Below are 16,499 nucleotides of genomic sequence, written 5' to 3'. Positions count from 1 at the left end.
GCAGCCTTGCCTGCCGGAGGAGCTCACCGATGGGACTTTGCCCAGATCTTTAAAGGATATGTGAGCTCCTCACACAATCCAGCCTGGTTAAACCCAGGATGGTTCGTAGGCAGGCCAGCCTAAATGTTGGGTCATTCCTGTTGAGGAAGTACCCACTCAGTCACACACTCAGTCACCACACAGCAGGTTACAATCACAGCTCTCTCTCTCTGTGCGTCTTCCCTAGCAGTGCTCCACTTTGGAATTCCCTCCCATCGTCTCTTCCCAACCCCCCCCACCCCCCAAGCTCTTACAATAATAACCTTTGTTCAATTCAAGGAACGTGTTAACAACCCTTTTCCGTTACAACGTTAGTGGGGCTTAACACGTTTCGGCTTCCGCGACCGATATTATCCATAAGTGTTTTCTTAGATCTCAAAAATATAAATGTGTCGTTAAACCCGCCACTACCCGACATAGCCAATTGGTAAGATTTGTCACGTAAACAATCGTGAATATTGTGGGTTTACTCTCCAACACGCTGGTGCGTTGTACAAGCAACGAATTAAATTTCGATGTAAAGCTTTCGTGACTGCAGGGATTCATCTTCTTGGTTCTTTCGGTAAAGTCACGTAGAAGGGAAATAATAAAATAATAAAAATGACGCTGTCTTTCCGACAGACCTGTTCTTCACCTGAGGACGGCTTGCTTGCGTTGTGGCCGAAACGTCGTGAGAATTATTTTATTATGTTTTATTTTTATTATTTTATTATTTCCCTTCTACGTGACTTTACCGAAATAACCAAGAAGAAGTAACGAATTGGCATGTTTTGTCTACGTGACAAACTTTACTAATTGGCTGTGTCGGGTGGTGGGGGGTCGAACGACACATTTATAGTTACGCGATTGAAACCCCAAGAAACACCTCTAGTTTGGTGGTGCTGTTTGTTGCTGGTGCGCTCGACGTTTTTAGTGGGCCCTTTGAGCGCTGTACGTAGCAACCGTGTAAAAATAAATAAAGTGATAGCAAAAAAAAAACCTCCAACCGCTTTGGTTATTGCTTTATTAAGCGGTTGTTTTATGAATTCACAGAAGCAGCAAGTCGATACCTTTTCTGAAAAATGTAATGCATGCATATTATTTAATAATATTATTATATTTATTAATTATAATAATAATGCACATTATCCTGAAAACGAATGTAAAAATACCCGAGACCTAACAGATCACGGCTTGACGACGACACCGCAAGAAATGGGTGCCACAAAGACGGGACGCACTTACTACTTGACCGCCTTGGCGCACGCCAGAGAGGGAAAGTGGAAACAAATGACTAAATATGTAGTGGACACCTACTAACGGGCTCTCTGCCCACACTTTGACGATTGAAAAAAAAAAATCGAAATTAAAAGAGAGCAAAAAACAACAACTAACAAAAAAGTATACATACGAGCGCTACGCGCTATTTCGACGAGGTCACCTCTCACTGCAACACAATGCTGCACAGTTAACTCCGTTGCAGCGCCGCACGAAGACGCGCGAATCTCCTGGGCCCCCTCTTTCACGCAGCTGCCCCATGCTCAGCTGGATGCCCTTTGACCTTTCGGCTGCTCGCAAGCCCCTCTTAGAAGGGAGGGCTTCGGTGCAGCGGCTTTGGGGAATTGCGATGATTTTTTTTTGTTACCGTGGGCCGGTTAATTTGGCGGCAGGACGGGCAGTCCAAGCAGCAGCGGCAGCAGCAGCGGCGTCTTGAAGAGAGACCGGGTTAGAGGAGGGGAGGGGAGTGCTTTTTGACGGTGAGCTAAGAGCCGGCTGGGAGACTCCGCGGACGGACGAGACGCGGTCACTGGGAATTGCCGAGGCAGGGTTCGGGCAGTGTTTACCAAAACACCAGCGGGCAGCGTCGTCATCAGTGAGTGCGTAAGTTATTACGCTTCAAGAGTACGCAAAAGAGTACTTTATATCGGCGGTGGAGTTTTTGGGATATGTTGGATCTTCATATTTGCTTTCAAATATATGTGTAGAAATATTTTTTCTCTCTTTCGGATTTTGGGCATCAGTTTTTTTTCCCATCGCGTGTTCGTGCTTACAGAAGTGACGCTGACCGACGTCACGCAACACCGCTTGTTTGGCGGGATAAAGGTATGGAACTGATTTAACACCGTGGCCCTAATAGATACATATTAATAAGATGTGACGTTTCGGGCAATGCCCCTTTTTTTACAGCACCTTCAAGGCAGTGCTTTTGACGAATGTGTTTAGTGTTTGTTAGTCGCCCTGCCAATGCGGTATCGCAAAACAACATAACATGGGGTGACATCGTTTCACGTGATGCTATTACTTTCCAAATTTGGAGACAATTCATACCGGTCCAAAATGCCATACCTCACTCTGATTTGCGGATTTTTCCGCACAGTCGGGAACACATTTCCCCACGACACATACTGTACCATTATAGCCCAGTTGAACTACGCACGTATATATATACACACAGTATTGTATCACACTATAACACAGTTGAGCTATGCAGCGTGTCCCCTGGCTCTGACATTTGAGGTTTGGCCAGGAGACATCATCGACGTCTGTCCCCCTGGGCCTCCGACCACGTGCTTTGAGATGTATTTTCCCCCCTCCTCCTCCTCCTCTGTGGTATCTTGGCAATTAAATTTAAGGTGGAGGGGTTCGCGGCCCCTTGCACCCATCCGCGAGCCCCCATTAACCACTGCTGGTGGCCGTGAGCAGCACGCCACGCGGGTAATCAGCTGACGAGCATCAGCTTCCCCCTCCCGTGGCATTACTCACAGCACAAGCACGGTTGACACCATCTGACACCACGAGGAGGAGGTGGTGGTGGTGGTGGGGGACTTGCCAGACAAATACAACAGCACAGAGGGCCAATATTCTCCCTCTATCGCCTTAACAACAAGTCCGCTCGTGAGCGCCGATGAAAAATCGGGCACGGCACACGAGGGAGTGGGTGGGGTGGGGTGGGCATCGCCACGCCCGGCCGCCTTTGTCTCCCGAGTGGCAATGTTTACACACAACGAAGCGGATACTAAACTTAGGCTGAGTAGACCTAGAGGACGCCCAGGACCGGCGGTTGAGATATTCGTCACCGATGTTGGCCGCGAGCGGGAACTGGACTCGGGTCGCCGGGTTCGTAGCGCGGTGCGCTAACCGCTCCCCACACATGCAACAACAACAAAAAACAAAGATCCCCTGTATAGCCTTACCGAACTGTTGGAGCAAGTGCTGTTAGCGAGCACCACATATGTGCACACAAAAAGACAAAGATCCTCCCTATAGCCTTACCGAACTGTTGGGGCAAGTGCTGTTAGCGAGCACCACATATTTGCACACAAAAAGACAAAGATCCTCCGTATAGCCTTAGCAGACTGTAGGGGCAAGTGCTGTTATCGAGCACCTATGCGCGCACACACACGCGTACACACAGCGGGACGCTCGCACGCACACCGCACGAACTCCGCAAGGAACACACGCAGGCACGGAGGATGGTCAGCAAATGGAATGCGCGTGGGAGCCGTCTGCGGTCACGAAAAACATGTGTGCAGCGTAAAGAGAAACGCAATTCAAACACTGGACACTGGCACGGGCGTACGGATGAACGGGCCGCCGTCGTCGTCGAAGCGAGTGGCGTCTTCCAGGAGCTCAGCGGGCCCGTGCGTCTCTCGCCAGGGCTACACGGGAGGGTTTCTGGGCTGTACAGAGGTCGCAAACGGGTTTTGATTCCTTACCCGTACCCGTACCCGTCCGCACCAGGGTCGCAAATGGGTACCCGTTCCCTACCCGTACCCGTACCCTACCCGAAATGAGTGACAAACGGTTACTCACCAGTGACTCACGGCCTACCCGTACCCGTACCCGGCCGCACCAGGGTCGCAAACGGGTACCCGTACCCGTACCTGGCCGGGTACGGGTAGCCGGGTATCGGGTACCCAGTTGCGATCTCTGGGGCTGTGGCGGCTTCCTGGGCTTTTAAAAAACTAAATGGAATTCATGTAAATGTCATCGGCCATATGGCCGGCCTGCATGGACTTGCACAGTTAATTTGCAATTCGTGCGCACTTTTCAGTTCGCCCGTTCACCAGCTGCCTGTCGAGTAAATAATTCACTATTTAGATTTATCCAAGAAACAGGACGAAATGCATATAAATAGAATTTCATGTTTAAGCAGGTGACTTTTCTTTGTACGGGGATTATGCTTCAGATGTTTCGTGATTTTCCTTTGGTGATTTCCTTGGTGTGCAGAACGGGAATGTCTGCAAATACGTTGGATGAACGTTTGAAGTTCATGATACGGAAGTGGAGTGGTTGCAAACAAAGACAAAGATCCCCCTTATAGCCTTTACAGACTGTTGGGGCAAGTGCTGTTAGCGAGCACCTATGGAGGCCGGCACGGCGCACGAGGGGGTGGGTGGCCAGCACCACGCCCGGCCGCCTTTGTCTCCCCAGTGGCGATGTTCACACAGCACACCAGTTACTCGTTCACACTCCACATCACACAGCGGAGTGTGAACCCTTCCAACCTAAAACGTCATTCACAGCCACGGCTACCATCAGTGGCGAGTGACGCCTGAACCCCAACCCGCACTGACCAGGGTGGTGAAGTATGGTCAAACAAAGCCTCACGATCAACGCAGCATTGCGAAGGCGTTCACCTTTCCGCCGCACACCTCCGATTAAGCAAGATTGGTCACGTACGGTGCGAAAGAGGGTTCAACATAGATACAGCAAAAGGCTGATAATTTTTTATTAATGTTTAATCTGATCAAAGTCGGAGCACGCCCTCACTCAAACAAGCGTGGGGCCGCGTCCAACTCTGTCTCTGACACGTTTCACTCGTGAGCATAACTCGAGTGCCATTCGCTAAGAATAACACTGGTCAACACACTTCTTCTGGCATAAGGTATTCCAACGGTTTTTAAATGTGATTTTGGGGTGCTGATTCCAAATCTGGCAACAGTTTTTGTCTATCACATCAGGTTTTTGAGATATCAAATATTGCATTTTCAATAAAAACTGCTGAAGAAAAATATTAAATAAATGTGGATATCTACATAAAAGTATATGATAAACACACTATCCTAAAAATACAGCACCATATTTTAACACTAAAGCAGTCACTGACTCGCAACAACTTGCAATCATAAGTGACATAGTTAATTTCGGGTAAAATCAATGAAAATTGGGTATGCCGATAGCATAAAAATGAGATTCCAAATCTGAGATCAGATTTGGAATCAGCACCCTGAAATGAGTCTAAAACAGCTGCAAACGTCCAGGCCAGAAAAAAAAGTTTTTTTTTTTTGTTGACCAGTGTAATATAACAGTGACGCTGATGGCGGTGATGGAATTTCCACATTCTGGTGATAGGGGCCAGTCTCTCCAATGGACAACCACTGTCGACTGGTGGGGAGAGATGCTCTCCCGAAGCGAACAGCCAATGAGTCACGTGGCTGTCCAACAACGTTGAACGCTCGCCTACAAACCATCAACAAGGCACGCTTGGGTTAGAGGTCGCAAACGCGTTTTGATTCCTTACCCGTGCCCGGCCGCACCAGGGTCGCAAACGGGTAACCGTACCCGACCGTACCCGTACCCTACCCGTACCCGGCCGGGTACCTGATTGCGACCTCTGGGATGAAGCCATGTTGCAGGCGCGGGTGGGTTTATACAGCTATCCTGCTGTGACTGTTCCACCTGAAGACGGAGGCTTGTGTTGCTTCCGAAACGTCGTGATTTTTATTTTATTTTATTTTTATTTTACTTTTATTAATTTTAAATTTTTACCTACGTGACTTTACCGATAAAAACTAAGAATATGATTCTAGGAACTTGAATTGTGAGAAGAGACAAGACGTTGGGAAATGAGTGACAGTTACTCACCAGTGACTCACGGTCTACCCGCACCCGGCCGCACCAGGGTCGCAAACGGCTACCCGTACCCGGCCGGGTACCCGGCCGGGTACGGGTAGCCGGGTATCGGATAGGGTACGGGTATCGGGTACCCGGTTGCGACCTCTGGCTTGGGTGTTGTTGTTGTTGCTGCTGCTGCTGCATTCAAAAGACTTTGAAACGACCTCACCATCATCCTGCTAAGGACGCAGATAAATCGGGCCTGCCTGGCATATGAACGCCATCTGCCAGCGTCTCGCTTTGCACAAAGATTATTCCTCTTACCCGCTTTGCTCTCCGGCGGCCGAGCATTCGTACGCGTCATTGTAAATTATTTTTCGAGGTTTTCGCTTTTCGCGGCGCCAACACGCTCCCGTCCCTTGCCGGTTGTGGATCCAATGGAGCGGCAGGGGGGTTGTTACCGCTTATTAAAGCCACGCAATTTTTTCGCACGATCGTATATTTAATGTACGCTAAGGGGAGGCAGGGAGGAGGATTGGGGTGGTGGGTGGGGGGTATTTAAAAACACACACAAACCCAATTACGTGGCGATTGTACAGCGCGAGACAAGCGACGCTCACTCGGGGCTCTTAGGTCGAGTCACGCGGTCGCCACGTGTCGGAGAATGACGCTGGCAGACGACGTCACTGGACGGCTGTACGTGCGCATTTGTGTACGTACGTTGAACTTCTTTCGCACCGTACGTTGCCAATCGGAGGTGCGGGGGAAGGACAACAAACTAACAAACAAAAAAGCATCTTCTTGGTTCTTTCGGTAAAGTCACGTAGAAGGGAAGTAATTAAATAATAAAAATAAAACATAATAAAATAATTCTCACGACGTTTCGGCTACAACGCAAGCAGCCGTCCTCAGGTGAAGACCAGGTCTGTCGGGGAGACAGCGTCTGAATGCGTCAGACGCTGTCTCCCCGACAGACCTGGTCTTCACCTGAGGACGGCTGCTTGCGTTGTGGCCGAAACGTCGTGAGAATAATTTATTATTTTATTATGTTTCATTTTTATTATTTTATTATTTCCCTTCTACGTGACTTTACCGAAAGAACCAAGAAGATGAATCCCTGCAGTCACGAAAGCTTTAAATCGAAATTTAACACAAAAAGTAGTTTTAAAGAAATTACTTTTCAATCTAGGTTTAAAAGTGCATAGCTATACGTGTCCGTGTGCGTCCACGTGTTCGCGTATCCGTGTGGGTCCGCGTATCCGTGTGGGTCCGTTTATCCGTGTGGGTCCACGTGTCCGCGTGTCCGTGTGAGTCCGTGTGGGTCCGTGTGGGTCCACGTGTCCATGTGCGTCCTTCCGCTCCGGCAGGAAGCCGCGGGTGGACATTGACAAATGTGGGCTTGTGCAACCACAATGGCCATGTCGTGAAGGTCATAGGACAATGACATTTCTCCGTCGACCCTTGAACCTCCAAGAAATGCAAATGTTTCTCTGAGAATGCGTGGAGCGTTAAACAACATCAAACACACACATTTGGGGTTTGGAGCACCCGTCAGGTTTATTGACGAACCAGGACTCAACTAATTCACCGGCGGTCAGTCGGTTCCTTATCGATCTTCTATTGCTACCACTACTACTACGACTACCGTGGTTACTGTTCCCGTGAAATTCACGCGTTAATTACACTGTTCAACACATTTTTTCTGGCATAAGGTATTCCAACGGTTTTACGGTGATTTTGGGGTCCTGATTCCAAATATGGCATCAGGTTTTGTCTATCACATCAGGTTTTTGACATATCAAATATTGTAATTTCAATAAAAACTGCAGAAGAAAGATGTTAAATTAATGTGGATATCTGCATAAAATGATATTATAAACACACTATCCTAAAAATACAGCACCATATTTTAACACTAAAGCAGTCATTGACTCGCAACAACTTGCAATCATAAGTGACGGAGTTAATTTCGGGTAAAATCAATGAAAATGGGGTATGCCGATAGCATAAGAATGAGATGTGATAGAGCAAATCTGAGATCAGATTTGGAATAAGCACCCTGAAATTAGTCTAAAACAGCTGCAAAAGTCCAGGCCAGAAAAAAACGTGTTTTTTTGTTGACCACTGTTATTCCACCAATGTTGAGTTCTCTCAACCTCCCTCAATTCAAAACTCATATCCAGTACAACTGGAATAGTGCTGTGTGTTGCTGCCCGCTTGGCGTTTTGGGAATGTACTCATCGACTTTTGATTTACATTCATTATCACGAAGGGATCGCGCGGTGCCACGAATTGAAGGCGATCGCCAGGTTATTGACCAGGAGATGGCAGTACAGCAAATGTGTTCCTGACAAATTTGCGTGGGATATTTGTGTTGTTATCTCCTCCGTCTGCGTGGTGGGTCTTCCCCGGCTTCTCCAAACCCTCACGAATAGAATTGGTCAAACATGAAATGGAATTGGTCAAACGTGGATTGGTCAAACATGAATGGATCGAAATTTCGATTTAAAGCTTTCGTGACTGCAGGGATTCATCTTCTTGGTTCTTTCGGTAAAGTCACGTAGAATGGAAATTATAAAATAATAAAAATAAAACATAATAAAATAATTCTCACGAAGTTTCGGCCACAACGCAAGCAGCCGTCCTCAGGTGGAGAACAGGTCTGTCGAGGAGACAGTCAGACTCTGTCTTCTCGACAGACCTGTTCTCCGAAACGTCGTGAGAATTATTGTATTATGTTTTATTTTTATTATTTTAATATTTCCATTCTACGTGACTTTACCGAAAGAACCAAGAAGATGAATGGATCGGTCAAACATGGATTGGTAAAACATCAAATGGAATTGGTAAAACATGAATGGGATTGGTCAAACATCCCAATGCCAGACCCACGTGTAAACGAATGTTGAGACTCCTTGATCAATGATATTGTTATTAGTATTCCGAAGAATCGGAATATGTATTTATATTGGAGGAATCCGATGAGCTATGAAGCTCTTTAAAAAAGTTCTATAGGGGTGGGTAAGAATGTTACAGCAACAAAACAAAAGACGGTAGTATTATTATATTATTTTAGTAATCAGAATATGTATTTAAACTGGAGGAATCCGATGAGCTATGAAGCTATTTTACAAGAATGTCCTGTTGGAGCGGGTCAGAACGTTACAACAATAAACAGTACAAAAAATAAACCATGAACGTATTATTATGCACGGTACCATAGTACTTTACATTAACACCAACTTTTCCCATTCGAGGATACGGGGGTATTGCGATCGTAAATCGATAAATGTTCAAAGCCGATAATAAAACATTAACACAGCCAAGCCTTAGCGCTTTGATACCACCTCAATCGTGTATTATCCCTGAAGCGGCTTTAAAGTTCACCACGCTTTGTCCTACGCATGGAGCGCTTCTGACAAAGTTTTTATTTTTTATTTTGAAGCAGCGTCGTCCCAGCTGTTCGCAGGCCGAGCACGTGGGGATCCGAAATCTGCATTTGTTTGCGCTGCTCTGCTCCTTAATGAGATCATTGGGGTAACCAGAAGCTCAGTTTCAGAATGTTCTCTTCCACCCACCCACCGCACCCCTCCGCCGGGACCTTCCGCGGAGTTTACAGGTCAAAAAGTAACCGCTTGGTAGAAAAAAAAAGTAAGAAAAAAATCTCGTCTTTTAAGGTCACCCTGGGATTTTTCTTCTTTTGAAACACAAGAACTTCGTTTACACCTCAAAGCCGTCAAGGGTTGGCTACGAGATGTACGCGAATTTTTTTTATTTCTTTCGTCTTTTTTTTAGAGGTCTCGTGTTTGTGTTGTATCTCTCTCTCTCTTTGTCGCCAGCGTCATGCCCTCTCTTAACGCATTCTCCACTTTGAAGCCAGCCACGCACTTCCAGCTCAGTCACCGAACAGTTCTGTTGCCCATCCTCTGCTGCTGATGTTGCTTGCTGCCTCTCTGCCGCTACCGGCTACCGCAACCACCCCTAAAGCGAACGGGGGGGGGGGGGGTGCCCCCCGGGTTTTTTGTTCTCCCTCCTCCGTGAGTCACTCTTCCCCCCCTCGTGCCAAGCCACGCGCTTCTGTTGCGCAACGCGAGCCACCCCCCACCCCCCCCCACTTCGAGTCCTCTCCGTCCCGCGAGACTGGGAAACCACTACGTTCGCTCAGCCGGGTAGTTTATAAACGTCGCCTACATCGCCGCCGCCACCGCCAGCGCCGCCAAGGATCGCTTAATCCCGCGTCTGACAGGTCGCGTGGCGCTGTGGGGGGGGGGCAGGCGAGCCCAGCCTGCATCGTAATTGCAAACGAATTGGAGTGGTGCCAATGTTAGCGACACCGGGGCCATTCCGTTGTCCCGCTCGTAGTTGGTTTATTAAGTTTAAAAAAAATAAATGTGAACCAGGTAAGGTCCCACTGAACTGTGTAGGTCTTTTCATCTTCTTGGTTCTTTCGGTAAAGTCACGTAGAAGGGAAGTAATAAAATAATAAAAATAAAACATAATAAAATAATATAATAATATATTTTTATTATTTTATTACTTTCCTTCTACGTGACTTTACCGAAAGAACCAAGAAGATGAATCCCTGCAGTCACGAAAGCTTTAAATCGAAATGTGTAGGATTTTGTTCAGAAGCGACCTAGCCATCACAAATGATAGGCCAAGACGAAGTGGCTCATCGTCGCGTGGAAATATATATATAGAAATCAGCGGTGAAATACTCGAAACGCGTGGTGATGTTGATTCTAAATGTGGAGGGTAAAACCGGAGGCCCCCGAGAAAAATCCACACGACCACGGGGAGAGAGACATCCAACCTCCAGATATACAGCAGGCGTCGGGGTCTGCATGGAACAAACGACCTCATGAACACCAAGCGAGGTAGTTAACATCTGGCCACCGAGGTGCCCCAAACACAAATTTATAAATAAATATCCACACATCAGCTGGGTCGATAGCGGCGGCGGTGGGGGGGTGGGGGATGGATTTAATAAATTTGCATCCCCTCCCCATTGTTGCCACAGCCGTCCCCGAGAGATGAAATCGAACAGTCGCCCTATGGATCGCAAGTCCAGTGCGCCGCTCACCATTATCTCCACCGTGGCAGCAACTCGGAGGCAAATGAAACGATAATTATGCAGACGTCATCTAAAAGTGTCGTCTTGCCCAGTGACTGCTGCCCGCACGGTAGGCCCAGCAGCGGAATAAATAGCCAACGTGGATTTCTTGCTGAAATGAGCGTTGGTGTTTTGCTCATCTTCTATATACAGCCATGAGCCAGCGGTGGAAATTCCACATTCCCATGGCGGGCGGGGGTGGGGGGGTTAGCCTCTGCATGTGACAACCACTGATGACCTCCCCAAAGAGTGGTACAATTGTTTACGACCCCAGAGGGATGCTGGGCTGAGTCAGCCTCCTGCCAAACAAGATTTGAACTTGGAACAGATCCTTTTGGGAGCCACTGAATCTACTACCGAGATATAAACCTACAATACGTATGGTACGCATGTTGGCACACGTAATGACCTTTGCACAGGAAGCAATTTAAAACTAAGGGGAAACAGGCAGAGGATGGGTCTCGCTGCCCTTTGCTTGGCAATGAATCATTTCGACGAGGAATGGTGCTTTGCCTCTCTCCTGAGTTGTGTTTTAGTCCGTGGTTGTGGATATTCCGAACGAGATAAGAGGGGTGGAATTGTTATGCCATATTTAAATTGATCGTCCTATTAATGTATTTTGCTTCCCCAAAGACACGGACATCGCGACAATGCTCGCTAAGTCCCCATTAGATCACCCAGTTTATTTAGGATGATTTAAAACAAAGAAAATACGTTGGATATTTAATTTTCTAGGAGCGTTTGTTTTTCCGTAATTTATGTTGATGTAACAAATAATATTTTTACATCCTCTGTTAAGGAAGTTACGGCTCTTATCTTGTAGATAAATCCCAGACTAGCCCAGGATGTGGTCTGACGTGAGTTTGTTTAGCTTCATGAGTGACAAAAAGACGTTATGGCACTCAGTTATTTATTATTATTAATTAAGGTCCTTTAAATTGGTACATTTCGGGTGAAAAAAAATTAACCCGTAAAAACAAAGTTTTTCACTATAAATCCTTTATATGCGTGGCATCGGTTTTATTTTATTATTCATGCCTGTTTTTCTTGAGTAAGAGTTTCATTTTTATCACATTGGTATTTAAAATTAAATATGAAAAAGAAATTTTTCCTAAAAAGTGGAAAATGTTGGAAAAAATTTTTTCACGAAAATAAATTGTCACGCACAACGAGTCTATGTGCAAAATGTCAGCTCGATTGGATCACGGGAAGTGGGTTAAAAAAACGACCAAAAGATTTGCACGGTCGTAAGCGCGCAAGCAAGCAAGCAAGTGAACTTAATATAAAGGATTTAAAAAAGGCTACCGATAGAAACGTCTACAGGTTCGACGACGTTTGGTCAGTGTGGAAGAGCAGGCAAAATACTCAACAGGGCTCCGTCTATTGGAGGGCCCTTCCGCCAGCAGTGGCACGAGCAACCAGGCCATTGCAGGTCTGCACCTTTACCGTCTAACTGAGACGAGAGAACAAACGGTGAACAACAATCACACGTGGTGGCCTCGGTCTGCGCCAGAGGTCGCAAACGGGTTTTGATTCCTTACCCGTACCCGTACCCGGCCGCACCAGGGTCGCAAACGGGTACGCGTACCCGGCCATACCCGTACGGGTATCGGGTACCTGATTGCGACCTCTGGGATGAAGCCATGTTGCAGGCGCGGGTGGGTTGATTCTAGGAACTTGAATCGTGAGAAGAGACAAGACGTTGGGAAATGAGTGACAAACGGTGACTCACCAGTGACTCACGGCCAACCCGTACCCGTACCCGGCCGCACCAGGGTCGCAAACGGGTACGCGTACCCGGCCATACCCGTACGGGTATCGGGTACCTGATTGCGACCTCTGGGATGAAGCCATGTTGCAGGCGCGGGTGGGTTGATTCTAGGAACTTGAATCGTGAGAAGAGACAAGACGTTGGGAAATGAGTGACAAACGGTGACTCACCAGTGACTCACGGCCTACCCGTACCCGTACCCGGCCGCACCAGGGTCGCAAATGGGTACCCGTTCCCGTACCCGGCCGGGTACGGGTAGCCGGGTATCGGGTAAGGTACGGGTATCGGGTACCCGGTTGCGACCTCTGGTCTGCGCCGTGCTGCTTGTAGTCTGTGAATGCCGATGCGGTGCGTTCGTTTATTTGCCGTTACACTGGAGTCGCTCGCCGTTTGCCTGACTTTTGGGATGAGCTACTCGGTACAAAAAGAAATTAAACGGGGTTCTGAAAAACGTTGACCGGGTTTTGCCGTGTTTCGCTTCACTTTGGTTTTCATTGCGGTCGCCGCGATAGGGTGACGCTATTTTTATTTTATATTGCACGGTGTATGTTCCGCGATAATCATATCGACCGTTTTGCTGAATATCGTTGTATCGTAAGTATCGTTTTGTGAAAATAACAAAAAATATTTGCCGTAAAACATTTTCTGCGATAACCAACAAAAATTTTTACGTTGTACATAATTAGCTGTTATCGGACAAATGTATGCTTTGTAAAAACATTACAATATGCAGTAAACGCCGGAATCTAGGTCTTTCATTTAACAATTGCTAATCAAACTCAGGTCACCAGGTTCGTTGTGCAGTGCGCTAACCACTGTACCACCACTCCCCCCTCCTCTTCCTTCCCACCACGAAAATAGTTTATATTACCAGGTAGGAACGCAATGAGGAGACAAATCCCCTTTGTAAGGGTGACCTGGGTCAACTTGCGACACTGAGTGCAGTTCAGCAGGAAACGTACTGACCGAGAGGAAGAGAGAGAAAGAGAGAGAGAACATCAAACACCCACGAGGAGAGGGAGAGTGATTGTGTGCACCCAACGTCTGGGCACTTACGGGCGGATCACAGCAATATTCTAGCGAACACCGAGATAACAGTGATAGACGTAGCAGTATCGGGTACAACAATGCTGGGTGTTGTTCTGGATTGATGTACCATGTTAGTCCTCGCTTAACGCGCTGGTGTTCACACTATAACGCGGGTTTGGGCCATGAGATTATTCTATGGGGCGAACACTTTTCGCGCAACGTGGAATGTGCCCCCCGTTATAACGCGGTTTCTCGACGGTCGACGACGAACTACTTTCTTGGGCTGCGTAGCTGAGCCGAATTACATGAAGTTGGATAGACGCTACTAAGGCCTTCTGTAGACTTGTACTGGTAGGAACCTCCTGGTTACACCAGCCCATAGGGGATTATTGTGTCCGTCGTGCAGGGAGGGGCTGGGTGGGGAGGGAGGGGCTGGGTGGGGAGGGGAGGGGAGGGTGGGGAGGGGCTGGGTGGGGAGGATGGGGAGGGGCTGGGTGGGGAGGGTGGGAGGGGTGGGGCTGGGTGGGGAGGGGCTGGTCACCCCGTGGTGCCCTTATAAAACTCAACGTTTAACCTACTCACGCCGGCTTGTGCCCGCCCTCACAGTCGGGCATATTTGCGGAATACACCACGCCGCCGTTGACCCTGGCCATTGACCGAGCAACCCAACGTTCCTACCAGCTCCCTCCGCAGGAATGTGTTTTATTTGTAACGGTTCATCATCATCATCAGCCATGGTCACTCCACTGCTGAATTGAAGGCCTCTCCCAGGCTCCGCCACCTCTCACTATCCTGCGTGTAATAAATCCACGTGTAGTACCGAAACGAATACAATTGATAATTTATAGAGCATGCCATCAATCAAGGCGCTTGACGTAGCTTCCACAACAGTGACACATAATGAAATGATGGCGTTGTCAGGGGCGTGCGACGTAGATTGAGGACATGAGTGACAGCGATAGAGGGAGACTTGGGGATCACGAAAGGGTTGGGGAGGGACGGGAAGGAGTGGAGGGGCGAGGGGAGGGGAGGGAATGGGCGATGGAGAAGACGGGAGGCTTGAAGAGAGGAACGGAAGGAGGTGAAGGAGGGGGACCGCTTCATGCACAGAGAGAGTGGTGAGTCCATGGGCAGTTTTGAGTCTATGGACAGTGTTGAGTCTATGGGCAGTGTTGAGTCTATGGGCAGTGTTGAGTCTATGGGCAGTGTTGAGTCTATGGGCAGTGTTGAGTCTATGGGTAGTGTTGAGTCTATGGTGCAGTGTTGAGTCTATGGGCAGTGTTGAGTATATGGGCAGTGTTGAGTCTATGGTGCAGTGTTGAGTCTATGGGTAGTGTTAAGTCTATGGGCAGTGTTGAGTCTATGGGCAGTGTTGAGTTTTTGGGCAGTGTTGAGTCTATGGACAGTGTTGAGTCTTTGGGCAGTGATGAGTCTATGGGCAGTATTGAGTCTATGGGCAGTGTTGAGTCTATGGGCAGTGTTGAGTCTATGGTGCAGTGTTGAGTCTATGGGTAGTGTTGAGTCTATGGGCAGTGTTGAGTCTATGGGCAGTGTTGAGTCTATGGGCAGTGTTGAGTCTATGAGGAGTACTGAGGCTATGGGTAGTGCTGAGTCTATGGGCAGTATGAGTCTATGGTGCAGTGTTGAGTCTATAGGCAGTGTTGAGTCTATGGGCAGTGTTGAGTCTATGGGCAGTGTTGAGTCTTTGGGCAGTGTTGAGTCTATGAGAAGTACTGAGTCTATGGGTAGTGTTGAGTCTATGGTAGTGTTGAGTCTATGGGCAGTGTTGAGTCTATGGGCAGTGTTGAGTCTATGGGCAGTGTTGAGTCTATGGGTAGTGTTGAGTCTATGGTGCAGTGTTGAGTCTATGGGCAGTGTTGAGTCTATGGGCAGTGTTGAGTCTATGGTGCAGTGTTGAGTCTATGGGTAGTGTTAAGTCTATGGGCAGTGTTGAGTCTATGGGCAGTGTTGAGTCTTTGGGCAGTGTTGAGTCTATGGACAGTGTTGAGTCTTTGGGCAGTGATGAGTCTATGGGCAGTATTGAGTCTATGGTGCAGTGTTGAGTCTATGGGCAGTGGTGAGTCTATGGGCAGTGTTGAGTCTAGGGACAGTGTTGAGTCTATGGGCAGTGTTGAGTCTTTGGGCAGTGTTGAGTCTATGGGCAGTGTTGAGTCTTTGGGCAGTGTTGAGTATATGAGAAGTACTGAGTCTATGGGTAGTGTTGAGTCTATGGTAGTGTTGAGTCTATGGGCAGTGTTGAGTCTATGGGTAGTTTGAGTCTATGGGCAGTGTTGAGTCTATGGTGCAGTGTTGAGTCTATGGGCAGTGTTGAGTCTATGGGCAGTGTTGAGTCTATGGTAGTGTTGAGTCTATGGTTCAGTGTTGAGTCTATGGGCAGTGTTGAGTCTATGGTGCAGTGTTGAGTCTATGGGTAGTGTTGAGTCTATGGTAGTGTTGAGTCTATGGACAGTGTTGAGTCTATGGGTAGTTTGAGTCTATGGGCAGTGTTGAGTCGATGGTGCAGTGTTGAGTCTATGGGCAGTGTTGAGTCTATGGGCAGTGTTGAGTCTATGGTAGTGTTGAGTCTATGGTTCAGTGTTGAGTCTATGGGCAGTGTTGAGTCCATGGTGCAGTGTTGAGTCTATGGGTAGTGTTGAGTCTATGGTAGTGTTGAGTCTATGGACAGTGTTGAGTCTATGGGTAGTTTGAGTCTATGGGCAGTGTTGAGTC

The sequence above is a fragment of the Lampetra fluviatilis genome, chromosome 53 (genome assembly GCF_964198595.1).
Source record: "Lampetra fluviatilis chromosome 53, kcLamFluv1.1, whole genome shotgun sequence".
Classification (NCBI taxonomy): Eukaryota; Metazoa; Chordata; class Hyperoartia; order Petromyzontiformes; family Petromyzontidae; genus Lampetra; species Lampetra fluviatilis.
Note: the sequence above shows the minus strand (reverse complement) of the source record.